At 33.1% G+C, this 27,531-nt stretch overlaps 1 protein-coding gene across 1 annotated transcript in view; it reads left to right on the forward strand.

The window, feature by feature from the left end:
- LOC114326222 (uncharacterized) overlaps positions 1–27,531 on the forward strand; it is a 902,327-nt gene that overhangs the window by 540,767 nt on the left and 334,029 nt on the right. The window lies entirely within an intron of this gene.

Genomic DNA, 27,531 nt, shown 5'->3' on the forward strand with positions numbered 1-27,531 from the left:
AAAATCCCTCAATGTTGTGCTGTGCATTTGTGCTCATCGAGAACATCAGGACCCGGGTTTCCCAAAGATATTCTGATGAGAAAAAAGTGGATTCTAGCAATAAGAAGGGATAAATATGTGCCGAGAATGTACTGTTTGCACGTATCTGCAATAAACATTTTGTTGAAACAGATTAAGTATTGCCCCCAGATTCGACTGTAAAAAATAGAATACTTCACTATAAAATTCAGATCAAAATTTATAGGGCTTTTCATCGATTGTCATTTGTTTCGAGCTTCTGTCATGTGTCACATAATATTAATATATCTACGCCATACGTCTTTGGTTTCTATCATTGTTATATGCCAATAACGTATGACGTAGATATATTAATATTATGTGACACATGACAGAAGCTCGAAACAAATGACTGTGAATGAAAAGCCCTATTATAAACGCACGGATTAAGATATGCAATTTTATATACATTCACACTGTTGCCACATCTACAATCGCTTTTTATGGAGTGAACATGTAAAAAAATTTATATTTGAAGTAATAATATAGAAAAATGTGAAATACTAATTTTAAATATTACTCAAGTTCTCAATATTTTTTAGTGACTAAAACATAACCTGACCAAATCTAAGCTAGCGTCATCGAAAATAATATAATAAAGTTAATAACTGAACATTTTAGTGATATATTACATTTAAAATATACTTTAAAATGACTAAAACCTAACTTGAGCAAACCTAACCTAATCGAAAATAATATAAATAAGTTAATAACTGAAAATTAAAGTGACCTAGTACCATTCAAATATTCTTTAGTGACTAAAACATAACCTGATCAAACCTAACCCTAATTTTTTCTAATTTCACCTTAAATTTAAGGTCGCCTTTCACGTAGACAAACACCCAAATAATTATACTTAATTAAATTAACACATTCTATATTTCCATAAGGAATTATAATATTTTTTTAAATAAGAACATTGCAGAATCAACTGCGCTCACCCCATGCTTAAACCAAATTTACACCAAATGCGCAACTGTCATGGCAGCCATATTTTGAAAATATCACATTTTTAAATAAGATAAACACAAAAATTAATGCTGAGCGCACTTAATTGTGAATTTTAAATTGATAAAAAAAGTAAGGCAGATCGCACATATCATACTATACACAGTTGTCAGACTCGTGTGGGGAGTTAATCAATACCAAATAAATACCCTCTGAGCTATAGAAATAAAACATTGAGACGATGATTAATATAGTTTATCATTCGATAAGTGTTTCCTTTTTCAAGTAACTCTCGCATCCCTTCTCAATTCGTTTTTCAACGCACAAACAGTCTCCAAGATCCGTATATTTCGGCCATAATTTATTATTTATTAAATCGTAATCAAAAACACCATATACAAACTTCACGAATAGTCAAAACTTTGACCTCCAACTACACTAGCTCCGCCTGGCGGGAGCAACGGCGTACATAGGTGCCATTGGTCAAATAGTTTAAAAGGTATTTAATTTGTTTATCCCAAATTCATTTTTTTTGCAACACTATAAGTCAGAAAATTATGAGGTTACAGTAAGACTTCTGACAGTTTATGGAAAAAGATAATTTATACTATTGACATAATAAAAAAAATTACAAAAAGTAATTTTAAACAGCCTAAAATTATTTTGCAAGAACACGTCGATTTGTTGCTTACTTATAAACAATGAGAATAACTTTTTAACCGTTACCCGTAGAAAAATTATTTTTTCATATTTGGAAAGACTGAATTTTTATACACATTTAGAAAGAAAAACAATTGTCCTAGGACAATTAGGGACGAAGTTAGCCCCCCTTTTTTTAATTCACATGTTTTTGCAAAATAATTTTGCAGTATTTAGAATTATTTTTTGTCACTATTTTTTAATTAAATTAATAGTATAAATCTTCTTCTTTCATAAACTATCCAAAGTATTAGTGTAACTTCATCATTTTCTGACTTATAGCGTTGCAAAAAAAATTAATTTGGGATAAACAAATTAAATACCTTTTAAACTATTTGACCAATTATTTTGAAATTTAGGGTATGATTTAAGCACCAGAAGTCTCAGTATTCCGTGTAATAAGAACGTTCTAAGTTAATTTTTACATAAGTTATGAATATTTATAAAAACTCAAAATTTATGATTTATTTTGCAATTTTCTAAGCAACCAATAAGGATAGACATATTCAGCGAACGCCATATTGAAGTTTTTTTATATGATTTATGAATTTCTCACTCACAAAATTTGTTGAAAATACTTAACTTTTTGGTTATAGACTAAAAAAGCGGAAATTTACCGTTTTTTGATCTTCATTTGTTTATAATTATGTATATCATCAAAATCGGCTGCAGGAAACATATAGGTTATTAATATAGATGTCCATACTACTCAAAAAATTTGGTTTCGGCCTGGAGGGGGTTGTGTCACCAACAGGATATTTTTTTCTTTATTTCTCTGAACTATTTATCATAATTTATTTTCCCACTAGAAGATATTATTACTATAAAATGTACGCAAAAATCCTGGTAAAAAATAACTACTGATTTGATCCACAATTGGACCAATCCGCATAGACTTCATGATGGCTAACCTTCAGAACGAAAACAATATGGAAGAAACAACGAAACTTGCAGAATTTGAAAATAGACAACGCTAACATCGAAGTAGTAAAACATATCACATACCTGGCTGTACACACAACTGAGGATGGCAGCGCGGAGGAGAACATGCGGAAACTGATAATGCTGGCTAACAAAGCATACTTCTCTCTGTCGCAGGTATTTGAATCCAAAGACATTCATAGGGAAGTAAAGTTTAAAATATATAATACCATCATACGACCAATAGCAACGTATGACGTAGAAACATGGATCATGGCAGAAAAGACAATAAACCTTAATTAACACTTCTGAAATAAACATATTAAGGAGGCTATTGGGACCCATTTGCGACAATCATGTATGGAGAATAAGGTTCAACCACGAGTTATATCAATATTACAAAGATCTCAAAGAACCCTAGCAAAATTATATAAAGATTGCACTGGGCTGGTCAACTAATAAGAATGGATGACAAAACACCTAGTAGAACGCTTAGCGAACGTATGATGGGACGTCGCGTCGGCCAGTAGGAAGACCAAGGAAAAAGAACAATTGAGGGTGAATAACTGGAGGACAGAGGATACTTGGAGGCCGATACTGGGGAAGGCCACGGAACGACTTGGGCTGTAGCGCCATAGGAGAAAGATAAATCAGCTTTAATAATGGAATATGCTCTTTTTTAATTTATTGAATTGGAATTTATTACGAAATATTTCGTTAATTTATTTAATTTCAACATAACTGTGGACATTTGAAAACAGCAAAATACTATTTTGTGTTACATTTTAATCCTATAGTGTTTTACGGGTCAAATTTCAATGCCCTTTTGAGATATACTGTTGGCAATAATAAATCGCAAAATCCAGTCATATAAATTCCCAACAAAAATGAATTCTGACACCTCCAAAGAAAATCTCATTTGACTTTCGAATAAAATGCGACACATAAAACGACTTGTCGGGAGTAATAAAGTTGCAAATACTGCATCATCAATCATCTTGATCTGACAAATTTGTTCACCACATACAAAGGAACAAATGGCGGTAGTGAAATTCGACTTGTCAGTGGTATACTGACCCCACGTCGAAAAAGCGTCTCCGACGGACGTCCACACAGAAAGTACTTGTGAATAGAATTAATGGTAAACTTGCTCCGGAGGGGGTTGAAAAGCTAGTGATCCTGCGCTAGGAGATAGTCTGGAAGTGAGTTATCCAGGGATGGATTTTGAAGCTAATTTCAACCGAAATATTAAATATTTTACTCATCCAAAATTGAACATTTTGAAAACTCATTCAAAGAAAGATTTTTAATATTTTCGGCTGTACATCCGTTTAGAATTTGGTTTTCTTTGTACAAAGTTGATAGATGTTTCAACGAATTACAATTCGTAAACAACGACACATTCAGTTTGAGCTTAAATTATATTAGGCTTTGCAATTTTTTGTTTCATAAGGTCAATATTTACTCTATTTGCTAACAAAATATAAATCGAATAAGTAATTTTAACAATGATTAATGTGTCGTCATCAGGCTTGCGAAGTCTCCTGAATTCCTAGATTAATTTAGTAATACATATTCCATTATACACTGTATTACTGTAGTGTCCAATCGGTTTTACCGATGATACATTGTTCATATCCCAAAGTGACGATGAGCTTGACGTTGACAAACTAATCAAAATAACGAGAAACAAGGACTTGGAATTAACAAAAATAAAAGAAAAGTAATCATTGTCGATAGAACCAGCAATAATTAAACGAAAATTCAGAACATTGCTGGATATTAAGTGATTGACAGTTTTATTTATTACGGCAACACATTGCTGGATATGAAATGGTTGACAGTTTTATTTATTACGGCAACACATTGCTGGATATGAAGTGGTTGACAGTTTTATTTATTACTGCAGCACCGTCAATATCAAAGGGAGTTGTGAACAGCAAATTTAACGATGTATAAAGATGGATCACACACACGTGACAAAAATACTAAGGTTAATCGTCTACAAACATTAGTTTTCCCAATATTTGGCTATGTCTTTGAAGCGTGTACTATCCGAACAACGGATAAAAAAGGAATAGATATGTTATAATCAAAGCCCGAATTTCAGGCACTCCTAGGTTTGACTAGGCAATCCTCAGGTCTGACTGACGGTCTTAGTCAAAGCCCGAAATAAATTACAGTTTCGGCCTTTGACTAGTCAAACCTAGGAGAGACTAAGTTGGTCAGGCAAAGGTCGAAATTTAATTTTATAAAATCGGGGTTTGACTACTCAAACTCCGATCAGCTATTAAGATGTCGTAATTTGTTAGATTAGGTTTAATAAAACGTCATTTTTTAATTTTAATGTTTATTATTTTTATATTGTCGTAATTAAAATAAAACATTAGTGTTTATTCTCACATGTTGAGGCATTATGTAATTTAGAGTTGCACAATACGTTAGACCTTTTACACTGACGTAATTTGAAAGAGCATTTCTTATTGCAGTAGCATTTTATAAATTCTTGTCCTCCAAATTTAGAATCTTTTGTACTAATTTCTCTTAAACACAGACAGCTTAATGTCTGGAACGTCTTCGAAATTAGGAAATTTCTCTTTGCATTCTCTTATTTGATTTCTTGGAAAAAAGTGTGTTTATTGTTCCGTATTTCGTAACAACTCTATATAAACCGTCAATTGTTTTATCGTGTATGCTACTCAAAATATTTCGAGCATCCTCTTTGGCTCTATCAAAGCTGGGGATAGGTATTGTTACAGTTTTTCCGATCGAAATTGGAGGAATTTTTTTTCACTTAATTGTTTCATAGCATTCGCCTGGGCATGAAGACCTTCAATCGCAGTTCCTTAATTTATTTTAATCTTTTCTGTCTGTGCACAACACATGCTCGAACGCGTGCAAAGGAGATGCTCGAAATATTTTGGGTATCATACAAGATAAAACAATAATTAACGTTTTATATAGAGTTGGTACGAAATACGGAACAATAAACACACTTTTTTCAAGAAATCAAATGAGAGAATGCAAAGAGAATTTTCCTAATTTCGAAGATGTTTCAGATGTTAAGCTGTCTCTAAGAGAAATTAGTATAAAAGATGCTAAATTTGGAGGACAAGGATTTATAAAATGCCACTGCAATGAGAAGTGATCTTCAAAACCATGTAAGTGTAAAAGGTCTAACGTATTGTGCAACCCTACATGCCATAATGCCTCAACATGCGAGAATAAACACTAATTTTTTACAGGTATCTTTTAACACGTATTTTAATTACGACAATATAAAAATAATCAATGACGTAAATAATTAAAAAATGACGTTCTATTAAATCTAATCTAACAAATTACGACATTTTAATAGCTTATCGGGTTTTGACTAGTCAAACCCCGATTTTATAAAATTAAATTTCGACCTTTGCCTGACCAACGTAGTCTATCCTAGGTTTGACTAGTCAGAGGCCGAAACTGTAATTTATTTCGGGCTTTGACTAAGACCGTCAGTCAGACCTGAGGATTGCCTAGTCAAACCTAGGAATGCCTGAAATTCGGGCTTTGACTATAACAGATATATGTAATTCAAATGTGGTGTCGTAGGAGAATGTTTCGAATATATTGGTTAGCCTGAAGAACAAATACATTTGTTCTTGCCGAGCCTCAAAATACACAACCTCTCTTCAAAACTGGAGGATAGAAGTGAAGTGGAGGGTGAGTACCAACCGGATAAATGGATACCGTCAAAAAATTATTAAGCACAAACTCGTCAGTGCAGCACGCAATAGGGATAAATGGAGATGGATAGCGTGAAAAGCAATACGATCCCTAGAAGAACTGCCAGATTCATAATCACTACGCACCTATTAAGATATACAGCTGCAGGGAAGGAAGATGTCAGATGACAGATGTCAGGGACTATGACTAAACGGGATATAGGTCGTAATAATTTCGATACGTTTTGGCTTATCACTACTTAACAGTATTATTTTTCACAATTAGTTCATTACCTACAGTTCTTGTCTTATTTTTAATAGGAACTTCGCGTCGGTGATGTGACAATAAGTACCTCCTATCTGGTTTTTCATGATTTTGTAAGAGAGATTTTAAACTTTTTTTAGGGTCACCTCCTGTTTTCATAATAAGTTTTGACTTGTTTTGTAGTAAACGACTAGTTGAATTTACTACAAAATAAGTCAAAAAATATCATATGAAAACAGGAGATGACCCTAAAAAAGTTTGAAATCTCTCTTACAAAATTCATGAAAAAGCAGATAGGAGGTATTGTCACATCACCGATGCTTCGCCTTTAAATGAATATTTTGTCGATTTAAATTCGATTTTTCCAGTCTTTGTTCTAATTCCCATCAGAATACATTCATCATCATTATCATTATCAATCAGTCCTGATTTGTCCATTGTTGAACATAGGCATCCTCCAGATATTTCCATCTTCTGTAGGTCCACCGCGTTGGGTTCTTTCCCGACTTCGCTTGTCTGCCAGTGGCCTGCATTCAAGCAATCTTTTAGTATTTATACATTAAGCATAAAATAAAGAAATGTCTCTAGGGTTTCACATAATTGTCTGATCCAGCATTAATGTAGTATGCATGTTTTTCACACTCTCCACATGCTCACCGAAAACTCCTGTCTTACTGAGTGCCCACCACGGGCACCACGTAACCTCTTGATATCGTTTCTTAAGTTCAATGAATATCTTACAAACACGAATAAAATCATTACACCTTTTATAAAAAAAACTTTTATTAAAAGAACTTTTTATGATACCACGTTTTTATTATTTATAGGACACAATATAAAAAAGTACTATAAAAACAATTATTTTGAAATCAAAATGTCAATTTTAAAAACAAAAAGGATTTTCGATACCGGGAATCGAACCCGAGCCTCTTGGGTGAATGCCAGGTATTCTAGCCACTAGACCATATTGGATGTTAGGTATGGGGATAAATACTTGGCATATAACTTCTAGTGCAAAAGTATTAACTATGATTTTTTGGAATAATAAAACTCCTGGAAAATGCATCCTTGTAAAAGCTGTTGAATATTGCATTTTCATCGAGTTTTGAGCTACTCTGAAAATTTCAGATCTCGGGAACAGCTAGTCGGGAAGTATGTTTAAAATTGATTACAAGATTTTTCCCGAACAAAGTGACAAAGAACAAAACGTTTCAAAATAATTATTTTTTTCAATTTAAACTAAGCAATTAGTTTATTTTCTTACATTTTTTATACATTATTTCGAGAACTCAGAATTCATATCTTTTCTAAATCCTCCCCTGGAAAAGAATTCATAAATACGATGTTGAGTAGGTCAGACCTCTCGTGGTGAGTAGTGGTAAGGGTGTGTAATATGATTTTCGTAATTGGATCTGTTTTGAAGGCGGTGTAGTTGGGAAAATGTTAGAAATTCAATTTCACGAGGGAAGTGCAGGTAAAAAATAAATACATTAATATTATTTATGGATGTAAATAAGGAAAATAAATCTATCCGTAGGGGTAAGAATTTGATTGGAGGTCAATGGGGATTTGATTTGTTTTTTTTTGTTTGTGTTATGTTTAAAAACATTTACAAACACAGTTGGGTTTCATGGTACGCATAATATTTATATTAATAGATAGATTATAAACAGAATATTATGATAAAGAAGCAATATCTCCTGAATTTTAAAATAGATCTCGAAAGGATTATATTGTTATATTATTACTTTGTATTTTAATACTATATTATAATAATAGTATATCATAAATTACATTACCAGGAAATATAGTACTAAATTATATCTTTATATGGATGCTTTTATAGACGGGCCCATTATGTGAGGGCTACCCTCTGGACATTGCAACTTTCGTAGGAGAGTCATATGATGCCTGCTAGTTAAATCCAGGAATCGTTTAAACATCACATGTATTTTTATATCATCATCCAGCTTCAAAAGTCCACTGCTGAAAATAGGCCTCCTCCCCTTGTTTCGAACTCTGTATATCCTGCTCCGCTCTCATCCAGTTTTTATTTATCCTTCTTAAATCGTCGGTCCATCTTGTAGGCGGTCGACCGATGCTTCTCTTGTCTTCTCTTGGTCTTCATTCCAATAACCTCTTTGTCTATCGCAAATCTGTCATTCTGGCTATGTGTCCTACTCATCTCCATGTTAGTCTGGCAATCCTTTCGATGACGTTAGTTACATTTTTTGTTCTTTACTGATCTACTTTTTGATTTTGTCTCGCAGAGTTATACCCAACATGGACCTCTCAATTCTTCTCTGTGTTACTCTTAGTTTGATAGTTGAGGCTTTAGTTAGGGTAAGTGTTTCTGCTCCGTATGTCAAGCTCCGTATGTCTTTAAGTAAGAAACTCGCCTCAGCTTGCTATGCAATAAGATCTGTCTCAAGGGAACTCAATTTGGCATCTTCTAAAATAATATATTTTTCGTTGTTCGAGTCTCATCTTCGATATAGTCTTCCTTTTTGGGGTTCTACTACAGCTGCTCAATTTGATGTTATTTTTAAATTGCAAAAAAGAGCAATAAGATATCTGTTTGGCCTCAGAAGATCTACACATTGCAGAAGTTACTTCAGAGATCACGGAATTTTAACACTTCCATCTTTATATATTCTAGAAACGGTCTGTTTAATTCGTAAACACCTTCATGTCTTTCCAGCAAGGTCCAGTCATCTTTACTCCACCAGAAATTCAATCTTTGACATTTATTTACCGATTCCATCCACTGAGTTAGTAAAGAAATCTATATTATATTCCGCAAAGAAACTGCACAACCATCTCCCGTTACAATTTAAATCTGCAACATCTTCCCAAAGTTCCGTAAAATGACAAAAGCCTGCCTATCTAAAAGACCATACTATTCAATAGAAGAATTTCTTAATGAATAACTAAGCAAATTGGGTTTCATATGCAGTAGCATAAACTTGTCAGTTCCTTATTTATTTTATTTTATTTGTTGTAAGTATGTTCAATTTGCAATTTATATAAATTTTGCAATAAATTGTTGTGTCTTGGCTTTTATATCTTATATTATACTGTACATATATTGACGATTTATCTAATTTTAGTAAATTGTAGTTATTATTTGTTATTGATATTATGTTTTCTTTTGACTGTATGTAAGCTTTGTCCATAAAATTGTAAAAATTTTCAGTGACAATAAAGCATACTTCTATTCTATTCTATTCTATTCTATTCTATTCTATTCTATTCTATTCTATTCTATTCTATAAGATTGGAAGGACGCACTGATCAAATACCTTTCTCTTTAGGCATGTGGGCAATACACTTTTAAAAGTTTCTCTCAATTTTCAAAATGCTGCCCACCCAAGACCGATTCTTCTCTTTAGTTCATGAGTCTGGTTATCCCTGCCAATGGTAATTTCATGTCCCAGGTATTTATATTTATCTACGAGTTCTATTTCTTTCCCACCAATAATGATGTTTTGGTTGGGTACAAAATGTGTCATTATTTTTGTTTTTGAGATGTTTATATTTAAATCTACATTTTCTGTAGCCACAACGAGTTCCTGTACCATCTCTTTTGCCATACCAATTGTATAATATAATGTAAACAATTTAAAATTGTATAACAGCTAAAGGGCTTTTACCCATATATCTTAGTGGCTCAAACCTGTACTGTGGCCTGTAATAAGCACTGATGATGGAATTATTATTCCGAAAACGTTCTGTCAGTCAGTTCTTTTTAAGGTATTTATAAATATACCTTTTACAACTAAATTTAACTACTATTTGTTTTATTAATATTTCCTACATTTTAAGACATTCTTCCTAAGACTGACTATCCGTAATAAATATATTTATATAATTCGTGTTAATTTGTCATATTTAATACATAGTATGATAGAATTGGTTCAAAAAATGACATAACCCAGACATCCAAAGTGAAAGTTATCCTCCAACACCAAATTGTTCTATATGGTCCATATAATGTTCACAAAAAAGTCACACCATTTTGAGCGTCGGGTTAGGTGGGGAGAGGGGGGAGAAGTCGGTAAATTCGTAGTTTTTTACATTTTTCGTCAATATTTCTAAAACTATGAGGTTTAGCATGAACAACCTTCTACACAAAAATGTTCTACATTAAATTTGAAATAAAAAAGGCCCAATACAAAATCCTTCTAAAATGAACGGTTCCAAAGTTACGAAGGTAGTATAGTATAATTGGTCCAAAAAAAGGCCTAACTCAGACAACCAAAGTAAAAGTTTTCCTCCAACACCAAATTGTTCTGTATGGTCCACATATTGTTCAGTAAAAAGTTACACCATTTTGAGCGTCCGGTTTGGGGGGGAGATGGGGGAGAAGTCGGTAAATTAGTAGTTTCTTTACGTTTTTCGTCAAAATTTCTAAAACTATGTTTAAGCGTAAACAATGTTCTATACAAAAACGTTCAACATAAAATTTAAAACAAAAATGGTCTTATCCGTAATTGTTATAAAATCAACGGTTCCAGAGTTACGGAGGGTGAAATTTGGAGGTTTTCGATACTTTTTTTTTTGGCATTTGATGATGATTTTGCGTGGTGAGGTTGACGTTTCTTCAAGGACTTGTCACTAACATACCATCGGCCACTGAAATAGCAAATCCTGTTAAAGAAAATTTCTTTCAATCAGTAAAAATATTATAAATTGCCCAAGAAATATAAAAAGTATGGAAAACCTCCACATATCACCCTCCGTAACTCTGGAATCGTTGATTTTATAACAATTATGTATATGACCTTTTTTGTTTTAAATTTGATGTAGAACATTTTTGTATAGAACATTGTTTACGCTAAAGCATATTTTTAGAAATATTGACGAAAAACATAAAAAAACTACTAATTTACCGATATCTCCCCCATCTCCCCCCCCCCAAACCGGACGCTCAAAATGGTGTAACTTTTTACTGAACAATATCTGGACCATATAGAACAATTTGGTGTTGGAGGAAAACTTTTATTTTTAATGTCTGGGTTAGGCCTTTTTTGGACCAATTATACTATACTACCTCCGTAACTTTGGAACCGTTCCATTTAGAAGGATTATGCGTAGGGCCTTTTTTGTTTCAAAAATGTAGAACATTTTTGTACAGAAGATTGTTCCTGCTTAACCGCATAATTTTAGAAATATTGACGAAAAACTTAAAAAAATTACGAATTTACCGATTTCTCCCCCCTTTCCCCCCAAACCCGACGCTCAAAATGGTGTGACTTTTTTCTGAACATTATGTGGACCATATAGAACAATTTGGTGTTGGAGGATAACTTTCACTTTGGATGTCTGGGTTTGGATCTATTTATACCGTACTAACAGTTAAGATAGCATTTGGAGAAATGAGAAATGTTTACCCCTCTTAACCAGTGTATTTTATTCTGTCTATAGATCCTTTCTCGCTCTCTCGTTTTTTTGAAATTTTCGTATTTTAAAACGGTTTTCCATCTACATACCTAAACGCCAATAGTTCCTTATTTTAACATTTGTGGCTTATTTCCAAAAAATCCAAAAAGAAACGGAGAAGCCACAAGGAACAACCTTTAAATCGAATACGTTCCAACTAAATATGTAAGAGCACTGTAAAACTTCTCGATGTATCGAAAGTTAGTTGAAAATTGCGACGATAACTCCTCCAGAGTTCATCGATGATTGATCGCCGAGGGAAGGGAAAATGTTGTGTTCAAGATGATGTCGAAAGGGATGCCGTCGTCATAATTTTATTTTTCATAAGGGATTGATAATACTTGCTGACATTTTTCCAATAAACGCCGTTATAAATGGGAACTTGGAATGGGCTATAACTAGCGATATCAACTGAAGATACATCAAAAATTGGATTTTTATTGAATTTTCTGCAGCCATTTATATCGAGGATAAATCATGTCCGATTTAATGAGAATTAATGGAGCGATAGAACTTAGTTTATAATTTACCAAACATTGGTATGAACCTGGCTATATCTCTGTCAATTTTTTTTGTGTTTCATTAAATATGGTAAATCGGTCGATGGTAAAAATTAACACATGCTCTAAAGTTTTTAATGGATATTGTTATGCTTATATGTTTTTTAGTTTCAAATTTAGTATCGCATATAATGCAATTGACTGATCGCTCCAGATGGTCTTGTTATGATTTTGAGAACGCGTAATTATAAGATAATGTTTCCGATTCTGTCTCTCTGTTGTCTCGTTACCAACTGATTGCTGATTTCCAATTTCCACCTTTATTGATCATTCCGCAAGTCCTTTCTTAGATCCCTTAACAATTATTTTCTTCCTGAGTGATTTTTTTCTTCATTCCCATTATCTCTTTAGTTTTTCGATGGTTATCTTGTATACAGGGTGTTTCATTAACAATTGTCCATATCGTAACTGGAGAAACCTTAACCCAAAACACGTAAATAAAATATTCCTCCTTACCGAGATACAGAGTGTTTTATTACAAATATTCTAAAATGATTTTAACCCAATGTTCAAGCACCTTTTAATATTTTTTGTTTAAACTTGACACACAGTTTACACATGTTAGGGTACTTTAACTAGTCTGAAAAGATAGTCTTCCGATTTTACCAGAGGCGTACTGTAGGGGTATATACTTAATTTTCGCCCCTTTTTTTCCCTCACAATCTACGCCACTGTCGTAATAATCATTTCAACATGTTTTTTTGATTTCGTGTTACTTTTTACATAAATATCATCCTTTTGTCTCATTGCGATAAAGTAAGTCGTTTTCAAGTTATTTGCGATTAAAGATAATGGATTACATAAGACTATGTACTTTAAACTACTATATTCAATAAGATTGTGTTTAAAATACATAATCTCATTGAATCCATTACATTAAAACGCAAACAACTTAAAACTACTTACTCTGTCGCATTAAGACAACGGATGATATTTACGTAAAAAGTAATGAAGAATCAAAAAACATGCTGAAATGATAATTACGATAGTGGCGTAGATTGTAAGGGGGGAAATGGGGGAACAGGAAGTATATATCCCTACAGCACGCCTCTGGTAACAGCGGAAAACTATCTTTTAAGACTAGTTAAAGTACCCTAGCATTTGTAAACTGTGTGTCAAGTTTGAACAAAAAATATTAAAAGATGATTTAACCATGGACTAAAATCAGTTTTGTAATATAACATTTGTAATAAAATACTCTGTATCTCGGTAAGGAAGAATATTTTATCTGAGTGCTTTGGGTTAAATCTTCGTATTTTGTGCTAAGGTTTCTCCCGTTACGATATGGACAATTGTTAATGAAACACCCTGTATATTATAAAATCTCTGCCTATGTATATTCTTCAGACACCTATTTCCTACCTTCCAACCGCCTATTATTACCCCTGGTTTTACCCAAGGCACTCATTTTATTCAAGCTGAGTCGACAAGGGCCCTCTAGATATTTACTCCTTCTATTTCTCTATCCATTTCCTTGTCATATTACAATTCAGGCCATTACAATTTTTAGCTATCCTATCTTGATCGTCTGCAAAATATAGAATCATATCATTTAATGGAATTCTTATATTTTTTAAAATCTTTGTAGTGTGGTTTTGGATACATTCGTTATTTCCATTTCAGATATTAACTGCTTAACAATTTTGATTCTTTTGCTTGTTGGTACCTATTCAATAATTCTAGTGCCTATCTAAAGTCTATAACCTAAAGTTTTGCAAGAGATATATTGTCATACATTTCTGATGTCGAACAGTTGGTGAATTTCCTGGTTTCCGGCAATTTTTTCTCTATTATTTGGCTGTGAGAGAAAACTACTTTTTTCTGTGTGAAGTATTCAATCAAATTTGAGTTAACATTTGATAATCGTATACCATAACATTTGTTTCTTATGTTCGCTCTATACGCTCTGAGCTTCGCTGGTGTCGCTCCTGGCGGATTACTAATTCAACTTTCACCGGTAATTTTTAAATTTATTATTTAATTGTTATCGCTTTTAATATTTACAACATAAAAAAGTAATTAAATTTTAATCGATTTTTTTAAGATTTTGCTAATCATTTTGACGTTCTATTGATAAAATATGAATTTATTACTTCGGATACTTTCACAATTATCGTGTAGAGGGCGCTAAGATTAATACATTAATTTATAATTACATATTACGGAACATTAAAAAAACTTAAATTCAGTATTTAAAACGTAAGTACATTTAAGGTAAAAATATATACCACAGCTTTGACCAACTAATATTTTTTATAATTAATGTTTTTAATTTGAATTTTAAATTAATCACTTTGACATTTATGTCAAATTTCCGGTAAGCGTTTACAGACTTGCCACTACTGGCGCTCGCGAATTTGTAAATATCCCCTCTACGTACGAGCTCACAGCGTATAGGGCTTTTCATTTGTCATTTGTTCATTTGTTTCGAGCTTCTGTCATGTGTCACATAATATTACTGTATCTACGTCATACGTTATTGATATATACCAATGATACAAACCAAAGACGTATGACGGAGATATATTAATATTATGTGACACATGACAGAAGCTCGAAGCAAATGACAATCGATGAAAAGCCCTATTGGTTTATACATACAGATAAGCAGATTCTCTTCATTTCACACAAGTGAGTAAAAACAAATATAATTTATTTTACTAGGGTATAATGGCGGCACCAGCCCCTGCCCCAGGGGTGGGCAAACTGGGCGGCTGCCCAGGGCGGCAAATTTAGGGGCGGCAAATTTTTGAAAAGCCAATTTTTGAAATTGAAGAAATAATAAATTATGTTTTTAATATTATAAAAAATCAACATTATAAACAAGAGCGGCAAAAATGCCTCTGTAAAAACGAGAATTAAAAAAGTGAAACAATATCAATTGTTCATTCGACCGGAAATCGACAACACTTCCTTCTTCTTCATCGTATAAGAATAGTGGGATCAAAACTACTCGCTAACCCAGATCACGCTAAGTCTCTAGCTCATCTACAGTCACAGCGACAGTGGGTAGAACTAGCAATTTTATTAGACTAGAATCGGGCAAATCCATAGACGAAGAAACACGAAAAGTTCTAAAATGTAATAGAACGACTTATATCAATAATAAAGTTCTTAGCACAACAGTGTCTTCGATTGAGTAACGATTCTGATAAACTTTTTAATCACAACCATGGTAATTTTTAAAGCTTGTTGAGATCTTTGGAAAATTTTATTCTGTTTTACAAGAGCACATTAGGAGAACAACGAATGGTAGTAACGAGCATCATCACTACTTGGGAAAACGTATCCACAACGTAATTATTCAGCTTCTCCATGAACAAATCAAAAATAAAATTTTAAACTTTTTGAAATCAGCAAAGTATTACACGATGGACAGATGATATCAGGCGGATTAGTAAAGACTGGCAACAATCAGCACAAAACCGTGAAGTGTGGAAACAATTGGGGAACACATGTCCAGCAGTGGACGTGAATCAGTTGAATGATGATGATGATGAAAGTATTATAGCATAATTTTAGATTATACACCTAATATTGCTGGAGTGAAAAGATAACTACTGTTGTACGTTTTGTAGATTTAGATTTGTTCACAAAGTGTTAAAATTAAAGCACATGTTCTTGGATTTGTGCCTGTTCTGAAAACCACTGGCTTGGTACTTACAGAAGTTATTTTGAAAAAACTGAATGAACTGTGAATACCTTTGGAAGATATGAGAGGACAAAAAGGTATGATGTATGATAATGGGGCATACATGGATGGGAAGAACTTGAGAGTTCAAAACAGAATTTTGAAAATGAATCTAGAGCATTTTTTGTGCCATGTTCTCAACTTAGTCATAAATGATGCTGCTAAAGCCTCACATTTTGCAGTTTCTCTCTTTTCTTTTCTGACAAAAATTTACAACTTTTTATCAGCATCTATTCATCGTGGGGCTACACTGAAAAATCATATTTCTAACCTTTGTTCGAAACTAAATGGGAAAGTAGAATTGATGCAATTACTCCCATTAGATACAAAATTGAAGAAATCTACAATGCTCTTGTAGATTTATAAATACACTGTCAATAAAAACAACGATAAAATGGTTGCTCATGAGGCAAGCTGCTTGGCAAATCAAATCCGTGATTTTACTCTTCTGTGCTCTGTGGTAATATGGCATGACATTTTACTTCACATCAATGTAGTACGCACTGCACAATCCCTGCAGAGTATTGATATGCTATTGTATCAAGCTGTAAGTTTATTTAAAAAACGGAAATCCATTTTAAGTCTCTCAGAAGTGATTTAAAATTCCAGGGATATTTGACAGCCGCAAAAGAGCCAGTATCAAAGTTATAAATTGAGAATATGAAAATCGGAGGCACAGCAATTGCAAGAAAGACGAAAGTGAAAAGACAGTTTGGCTATAAGGCTGAAGATGAAAGTATAGACGTACATCATAGATATAGAGACACGATATAAAGTTTACTTCTATTTAAAAATTATAGACACACCCTTTAACGCATTAAGTGATAGCTTTCATGCGATGGTGAAATTTTTGTTTTTGGGTTTACCAAGGGAAGGAGGGGGGGCGGCGGTTGCCGACCTTGCCCAGGGCGGCAAAATCCCTAGGGCCGGGCCTGGGCGGCACAACACTTCACTATATGTTATTTGTTATACGCCTTCTTCGACCGCATAGGACGATTTGTGGTGGGTTCATTCATCTCTTCTCACGCATAACGCATAAGCACGAATAGCAAATACGCCTATCCGTTCTGTTGTAGGTTTTTGACACACTTCAAAGGACAAATATTTTGGCGCATACAGCGTAGCCGCATAACAAAACGTATAGCGATGTGTGGTGCCGGCATAAGACGCCCAACAAAAAACAATAAGCACTAATAATACTGAGTTCATGAAAAAACTTTATTTTTTCTAAACCTTTTCCTTTTACATATTTATTTAATTTACCGTTATGTTGTTTCGTGTCGTGTTATTTACAAAAAGAAAATGAAATCTTATACTTATAGGATTTACATAAGTATTTTTTAAACTTCCTGTAGAAATATTTCTAATCAACAATGCCTCGACGTTACCAGAATTCGTTCAGTAAACCAATAACGACGAATCGTGAAACAAGAAAATAGAGTTCATGCCCTCATTTTCGACACGATAAAGTGTTATTTCGAACCGAGAAACATCTGCATCTAACCGAAGAAAGGTCTATAAGGAAGAAAAAGAGGAACTGCATTAAATTGGCCTTCGAGATGGGCAGATTTGATCACCGTTGACGGTCATAATGCTCTGTGGTCGTGTCGATCCCTCCAATTCCAGCCGAGACTATCGCGATCTCTCCTAGACACGCTGAAACCACAATGCACCGTGCATTTCTTCGGTAATTACAGAAATTTCTTACTCGAGGTTTATATTAGGAACGGTGACGGCATCTACGACCCTCTCACTATATTTGGAGTAGTAGGATAATTTACGTTACTACGATTGCTTCTTGTTTTTTCTCTTATTTAGTAAATCTTCCTATTTGATTAGTCTGGAAATAGTTTTTTTTGTAAGGATCTTACGGGCTTTTTTCTAGGTAGAAAAGTTAACAGGTTCAGTGCCAACTTGGTTAGAGCAATGTTTGCCCAGAAGCCAATAGTTATATTTGCAATAAATATATTATAAAATATGTCACCTTCGACTTAGTTTTGATATGTTCGGCAGATATCTGTAAAAATTTACAGCTTTATACAGCTGTCCAGTTAACTGGACGTCGGTAGATTTTATCAATATTCATTTCAGTTAGCAGCGTCCAATTAATTGGACACACAGAAAAACTGATATTTTCATTGGTACATATTATTTACAATGTAACAAGAAATGAAAACAATTATTTGAACCTGCAAAAAACTTTAATCAAGAAACAAAACAAAGTAAGAAAATTAACAGAGTTTAAAAAAAAATAAAATTAAAAATAACATTCTAAATAGAACAAAGAAAAATAAAGAAAACTCAAGGCCGAAAATATCGGTTACCTAAAATATTTCTAGCGCAAATCTTAGGCCAGCCCCCTTTCAAAATGTGTAATATAGCGCTAGATCACACCGTTTAAAGGAAGATGTATGTTTGACATTAAACAGGCGTATAGTTAACTAGACGTGGGCTCTTATTAGAAACCCTTACGTCCAGTATACTGGCCGTTGGCAGTCAACCTGTTAAGTACAATTATTGTAGTTTAGTTAATGGTAGTATTAAACTGGTGTTGTTCTGAAGCTATTTCCTTGTGGCATTTTTATAATCATTTTAATGAGTATTATTTTATATTTTGACAACAACACCCGACTTGGGCGTCTAAACGTTAATAAAATCATTTTTTTTTGGTAAAATTGTGGCTTATTTCCCATTGAAAATAGTTGATTATAAACTGGTGTTTATGAAGAAAAAATACTAAACGACTCATCAAGAATATTGCAATGACTTTAACAAAAATAGGTAATTATAATTAATACCAAATGTATAGAAATATCTCCGAAAAGAATTGTGCATCTAACTGACTACCAACCCATGAAAAGCAAACTTTTGACAACATCTTTATTCGCAATAGCCAATAGTTACTTGTGACTGTTAATCTTAGAACAGTTAAAATATGCCTGGAGCCCGCTTACCAAAGTTGATTAGCAAGCTTAAAATTTGTTAATAGCCTAACGGTGTCTAGTCGGACAAACTTTGATGTATGGGAACACTGGAACAGGGGAAGTTTTAATTGTGAAACAGGTTACTACAGGTTTCGAACATCAGACTACGAAAACGTTCCATCTATTTTGTCGGACATAACTTTCAATTGATTTGTTATCATTTCATTAAACTCTCATGCAAAAATCAGACTGGTGTTTATCACCAACTGGGCATTTTAATGAGTGGAACACGAAGAACGTGTCAATTGACAGAAATCATGTTGGTTAGTAATAGCAGTCTGATTTTTGCATGGGAGTTTAATGAAAGGGTAACAAAGCAATTGGATGTTCTGTCCGACAAAATACATGGGACGTTTTCGTAATCTGACGTTCCAAATTTTTAAACTGTTCCACAATTAAAACTTCCACTTTTCCAGTCCAGTGTTCCCGTACATCAAAGTTTGTCCGGCTAGACACCGTTAAACTATTAACAAATTTTCAGTTTGCTATTAATCAACTTTTTTTGGTACGCGGGATTTGGGTCTAAAATGTAAGATAACCGATAAGCATATTTCATATATATACTTAAATTTAGATACTACTATCAGCTGGGGGACTGGAAAAACTAATATTCAAAAGGAAATCTTTTATGAGTGTCACATTCAATTCTAATGGCGTATGACTAGCGATGGGTCTTTCATGATCGTTCCGAATCCAAGATCCGGATCTTTAAACCGATCCGACAGACCCGGTTCTCGAAATTATTACGACTAAAGTATTTTAAGACCGGGTTCTAGCGTGATATGAGAACTGCGTCTGCCATCTTCCTTAGAAGGATAATAATCTTAAAGCATTGAAGCTTAAAGAGTAACTATCCCTGTTAATTCGACTGCAAATTATTAAAGTTCACATATGAAAGAAATTATTTGGAAGGAGATCGCCGAAAATGTGAATAAAACCAGTGTTCTGCTGACGATATTTTCCCACTTCTTCTTTTTGGAGTAAGATCCTCATAAATTACAGAGATCACAAAATTAAACTGATCTTTATTTAAACGGCAATAACTTATGAAACTGGCTTCACTATCATTCAATTGTCTTTTGATTAATGTTTCATAAGAGCCTTCTTCCAATCTAGTTCAATATAATGCATGTGTTGGATTTTTTCTAGAGTAATAACACAATAATAAAGCGTCATCTTCTTTATCTTGCAGTAAAACTTTTGTTTTAAAAGTCAGTTATAGTAAGGTACCAAGGGTATTATAAGGATAATAACGTTTAAGGTCAATGGTGTGTATCTTGAGGGCCTTTGGCCCTAGGTATGTACGTTGACCGAAAGCGTTATTATCCAAAATACCCGTGGTGCCTTCATCGTTTAATTTCCGACTAAATACTCTTACATGCAAAAAATTTGGATGAATTTTGAATTAATTAGTTTTCAAATAAATACATTTACCAGAATAGTCGCAACGTAATAATTGTGGTAACCATAGTTTTACTTAGGTTGTTATTTGTCAACTTGATAGAATTTAACTAGTTATTTAAATTAAATACCCTATGGCGTTATTTTTAAAATAACGCCCTAGGGCATTATATCATACTTAACTGACTTCGAAATCATGTCATTATTTTCAAATAATATACGTCAGACATTAAATATAATAATTTTCGAGTAAACATCTTTATATGCATGACAACTCCAATTAAATAACACTATATTCAAGGCAGCATGTCGTACCCGTTCAACTTATAAACCCCGCATCAAACTGCACTACTCTCTATTCGATATCAAGATGATTAAATAGATCAGATACCTTTGGAATTTCGTATCTACACATCTCGAAGTTGGGTTTACCTCGCTGACACGCTGGTCTCTGATGTTATTTTATATTGGTCTGATGTTGAGAGTTTCGAGTTTGAAAGCTCAGATTCTGATGCTACGATAATAAAGAGTGGAGTTGACTCGAAAACTAGAATCGCAACCACATGTCGGGCTGTCAATCCGAATGAAATAATTTCATCAAGTGCTTTGATGACATTAGATTAAACTGGTTTTTTTAATTAACAGTATACAGAGAAATATATTCTACGAGGGACAATAATATAAGCGGACTTTAATCTTTTTAGAACTATCTGACTTATCTTGAACTGTATAAATAAAAATAATTAATATGTTCAAAATTATTAATTTTTGGCATTTCAACAAGCTCTGCGCCTTTTTTTAATTTGACCAATAGTTTACATTTTACAAAGTATTTTAATATGTCTTGACTGAAGAACATTTAAGTATATCCCAATAATGTTGAGAAATATGTTGAGAATATTTTCTCACGCTTGGACCTGTAAGCTTAGTATTAGTTGATGTTCAGGCAGGTTGTTATTTAGTCTTTTTTGTGGTTGTTTAAAAAAATTGTTTAGTACTTTACGTAAATAATTTATTTTCTAATTTAAGATTTTTTAACATAATACGACCTCATTCAGTCGATAGTTTCATTTTTAAATATAAGTTTGTTCAATTGAAACATATATGGTCAGGTTGGCCTTGGAAACAATTGTAATCATTTAACTGACGTTCTGAAGTTAGTTATGTTTGTACACGTCACACTGGTCAGTTCCTATCATTTGTATTTGACTACTATTTTAAGTATACTGACTTCAAAATGGCGCAACGTATCTTGTTTAAACGATCACTCAGAAAACATCCTCAGTTTCTTCATAATTGCGGAAAAAAAAATGACAAACGGATTTAAATTTAGATAGGAAATAAGGCTTGGGTCACACACTTACAGCTAAGGTACCTTCAAGGGCACCATTGTCAAAGAAGAACGAAGCAAGGAAGCACGAAACTAGCTGAGAAACGTAGCTGGGAATAGAGACAAATGGCATAATCTCCTGAATGCCTTATGCTTATCAGGGAATCAAAGAAAATAAGTTATTTATGTAAGTCATTCCCTGCTTAAAAAAATCAAACAATAAGGACACAGGTTCACAAGAATCACGTCAATTGGCAGGTTTTATCTGTATACAAAATTAAGCTTTAGGACTAGGATACAGCAATTTTGGGGACCACTTACGTAAAAATGTGTCTGTCTAAACTATATTTATTATTTTACTTGAGGTGATACTGTCACTCTTTTACACATTGTATTTGTAGCACATGCTTTTATGTAGTTTTATAACACTACCAACCGGTTAGACAAAAACTGTGTGTTCCCAGCGACATCACGTTACTAACCCAAATGTTTGTATAGTTCTTTTTACCTCGCTCACGTAAATATTTTTTTTTTACTTGAAATAACTTGGAAAATGTGTAAAAGACAATATAAAACGTACGTAACAATCCCATGTATACAATCCGGCTTTTTTCCATCTAAATACAAAATTTCATTTTCCTCACATGGGAAATTGAAATTCAAACGACAACACATAAAAGTCCTGCGTGTAATTGTCGTGTTACCATTTTCAGAGCATCTGTCTCTTCCATATGCGTGCGTTTATACAGGATGGTGGTTGATAAAGCCTAGACTAAAGAAAAACAATGGAAATATTTATAAATATTTGATTACAGAAGAAAATTTGATACTAGAGCTATTTTCTTGTAACTAAGCTTTTATCATGTACTTCTTTGTGAATAATCTATTTAAATATAATATAATTCTTACAACTGGTTTGGAAGGTAAAACTAGGGATGGCAAAAACATAGTATCGTAAAAATATCGTATCATATGATACATCAAATGAAGATATAGACAGACGATATACGGAAAAAATATATCGATATTATATGCTTGTGTAATTAAATAACAAAAAGTAATTGTTGTGAAGCTATTTTCTTGTGGCATCTTATGCGGCTTACTGTTTTGTTAAGAATAAGCCACAATTTAAGTTTGAAACTAATTTATTTGACGTTTCGATTTCCCCTTTTAAGATCGTTATAAAAATACAGAACATAATAAATTAAACAAATTTTGTTTTTGTTGCTTAATATAAAAAAACTTCTCCAATAATTTAATTTCATCTGACTCATTCATATTGACAATTCAGACTTATATACATTGTAAAAGTCAATTTATGTATTAGATCTAAGTACTTTAAAATGTATAGATAATATAAATTGCTTTTGATTCGAGCCACTCAGTAATCTTGAGTTTTAGTGAATACAATACGATTATTATAAAAGTTCACAGAATGATGAAGAGTTGAAGAAGAATGAAGGTTGCTACGTGAGAAATACGGTCGAGTCGCTTATTGGAATAGCCTTCGTGCCAAGCAAAAGTTTTCCTATAACCGGGATATTCTAATAACCGATCATTAGTGACTAGTAGAAACGTTTCGGGACCTCAAATTTTTATTTCTTAAAGCGGGATATTCCTTAAAGCGGGATTCGAATGTATTGAAATTGAAATAGTTTTATGATGGTTCAGACAGCTTGCTTAATTGTACTAAATTTTTAAAATATTGTACGACCTGAAATTTGGTAAAACATTTTAGGGTACCTATAAATGGCATTTCAAAAATGTAAGGATGTAATTTATATTTTAAGATTTTATTATAATTTTATATCGTGCCAATATGGTATATTAATCATTTGTGGGCGAATACGTTAAATCTCATCGATATATTATGTTTCGATATTTCGAAACTTGAATATCGATATAAAAATATCGATATATTGAATGTGTATATCGATACATCGTTGCCATTGCTAGTCAAAACGAGATACCCATTAATATGGTAAAACCATAAATCATCAAAACAAATCTTAAATTGGCAACTAAAACGATGACACTACATTATCTAGCACTTTTTAAACGTATAGAGATAAAAACCAATAATTGTTAAAGTTGGCTAGCCAGAATGATTTGGGAAAAAGCACCACAGAAAATGAACGGATCTCTAACCAGGTTTAAACACTTCACATGCAGTTGATAAAGTCATATTTAGAATGGAGCGGAAAAATTTGTGAATAATTCAGAATAAAACCAAACCCCGGATTTTGGTTATCAGTAGAGAGCGGAATATATGCAACACAACATTACCAAAATATGCGCATATAATGCATTACTTTTACTACAAATATGCAGGTATTTTTTCTAAATTTGTCTAAATATGCAAAAGCATATTAAAAATACTCAAAAATAAAACAATATCTTCTTCTTCTTTAAGTACCGTGCCCAAATTTTTAGGCGTGGGTAGCTTCCATAACAATTTGCCGATATCGTTCTCGATCTTGTGCGGCATGTAACAATTGATCTGCTGATAAGCCAGTCCATTGACGAAGGTTTCGGAGCCATGAATATTTCTTTCGACCAATTCCTCTTTTTCCGTCGATCTTTCCATTGAGTATTAACTGCAGCATCCTGTATCTGCTACCTCTCATTATATGCCCCAGATATTCAAGTTTTCTCTTTTTTATCATCTTCATTAAGTCATCTTCGCCTTGACCTACTCTGTTTAAGACTTCTCTGTTTGAAATGCGTTGAACCCAAGATATTCTGAGCAATCTACGATACGACCACATCTCAAAGGCTTCTAATTTGTTCATCATGTTAACCTTCATGATCCAGGTTTCACATCCATATAGTACTACAGGATACACATAACATTTTAGGAACTTGATTCTTAGTTGTAAGTTCAGCTGAGAGTTGCTCAGAATAGATCTAAACCTCATAAATGCTCCTCTTGCAATTTCTATACGAGTTTTAATTTCTTCATCCGGATTTAGTGTCTCGTTTATCCAACATCCTAGGTATTTAAAATGGTTAACTTTTGTTATTGATTCATCATTGACAATTAGTTGCATAGGGCCGACGTCTTGTTTACTAACCACAAGTAACTTTGTCTTTGTTGCATTTATGTTAAGTCCGTTATTGGAGCATTCTCTAGTGACTCGATCTATAAGGAATTGTAGATCTTCGATATTTTCAGCCAGGATCGCGGTGTCGTCTGCATATCTGATGTTGTTAATAGTTTCTCCCCCGATTCGAACTCCACATTGTCCTTCCAAGGCTTCATTAAAAATTGTTTCTGAGTATACGTTAAACAAAGTTGGGGATAACACACAACCCTGTCTGACACCTCTTTGAATGCAAATTGTGTCTGTTTCTTTGCCGTCTACCAGAATAGAAGCTTCTTGATTCCAATATAGATGTTGTAAAAGTCTCAGATCTTTATCGTCTATTCCAATCATTTCTAGATATTCAAACAACCTATCATGTTGAACTCTATCAAACGCCTTCTCAAAATCTATAAAGCAGACGTAAATTGGTTTCTGTACTTCCCATGATCGTTGAAGTAATGTTAACATTGAGAACAAAGCTTCCCTTGTTCCCAATCCTTCTCTGAAACCGAATTGTTTGTTTCCCATTGTCTCTTCACATTTCTGCTTGATTCTATTTAGAATTATCTTGACAATGTATTAAATATAAACATTTATAAAATAAAAACGTATACTATTTTTATTCAGTTGCAATGCGAAGGCAAAACAATCTTACTTTTCAATTAGAATACGGAGTGCAGTCCAGTCCCTTGAATCGCGATTTTCGGCTCTTATTGGAGCCTCATCGGAAAGAACGTAGGCACTGTTCTCCATATTTTAACTGATTCGCATCGAGAGGTTTTCCCACCCATTGCAACCGAAGTGATGATAGTAGGTGGCTAGCGCCATCTGGCATTGAAAGACGAAGTAGTTTTCAATCCTAATAGTAAATTATTAATATTGGAAATATTAAAAATATTACTAAAATATTTTTAATTTGAAAACTTATTGGTACACTTTCCTGGTGACACCTCCAAGACTTCTACAATTTGCAAGTCAAATGGATGCTACAGTGAAGACGAGAGGGAAGGAATTCTACACTATGCAATTCACATCCCCCGTCTGCAGCTGGTAAAGTTCCAACGGAAAAATGCACCTAGTTACTTTACGGAGTAATACGACTATAAAATAAAAATGTATACCATTTTTATTCAGTTGCAATGCGAAGGCAAAACAATCTTACTTTTCAATTAGAATACGGAGTGCAGTCCAGTCCCTTGAATCGCGATTTTCGGCTCTTATTGGAGCCTCGTCGGAAAGAACGCAAGATTCGCATCGAGAGGTTTTCCCACCCATTGCAACCGAAGTGATGATAGTAGGTGGCTACTACTTCGTCATAAACATTTATGTTTAAAAAATTCCACCTACATTTAAGTTTAATACATATTTATTTTTCACATAAAAACAAATGAAATGACACACAAAAACTGATATTATAATTAAATTAAGAATCTAAATTATAGTATGAATTTATAATCAAATATTTTTCAAAATTTTCAATTAGCAACTTTTGCCTTCTATCACTAAAAACGTGTTTGGACACAGAAAAAGTTCGTTCTACATCTACTGATGTTATAGGACAATATTTTAATTTAGGCAGTAAACTAATTTGCCAAGTCGTAAGATCTTCAGAAAAGTTGCCTTCAAAAATACGTACAACTTTCCTCAAACAATCGAATCAAATTGTCTACAATTTGATGGATTTTTGTATTTTGATGCCTTCTCTCTATGTCCGTCTTTATAGAAGTAAAAGCGAATTTGTCGAATAAAAACACTCTTTCCAGAAAAATTTATTTTGTTGGACATGATGCTTTTGTTTGTCAGTTCCTCATTTAAATAATGAAATGTGAAAATGAATGTAACATACGATTTTGGAACAGGCCTTGCAAAATACTTTGTCTCCACTTAGCTTTAACTCGGGAAAACACTTTATCCAAGCACTTTTTTGAATGGTAGACATATTTAAATTTAATATATACCAATCACTTCAAAAACACTAAATACGATACAATGTTTACTTTAAACAAATGTTGGCCGGAAACTGACAAAATAATTATTAGACCCTTAAAAGCAGGTAGGTACCTACGACTTGCTACGCTAATAAAATAATATTTTTCTGGGAACACCCATAATTGTTAAATTCAGGTAGTAATGGGAAAGTCCAGATGAGCGATAGATAGATAAATAACGAGCTCGTTCATATCGAAGTTATAAAATTCCAACTAAGAGAGGAAAATTTTAAACTTTTATATAATTTATTTTTAAAGTATGCAAAATAAATCGTGTTTAGCTTAAATATGCAATGTTGTGTTTGTTGTCTGAAAATATGCAATATATGCATCTATATGCACTTTGCGTATATTCCGCTCTCTAGTTATCAGCAAGAACATAAATAAGACAACACTAACATAAGAAAACTAATGAAAGATTTTCAAAATGAGCTTCCCAAGTGGATCTTGTCATA

The sequence above is a fragment of the Diabrotica virgifera genome, chromosome 1 (assembly GCF_917563875.1).
Source record: "Diabrotica virgifera virgifera chromosome 1, PGI_DIABVI_V3a".
Classification (NCBI taxonomy): domain Eukaryota; kingdom Metazoa; phylum Arthropoda; class Insecta; order Coleoptera; family Chrysomelidae; genus Diabrotica; species Diabrotica virgifera.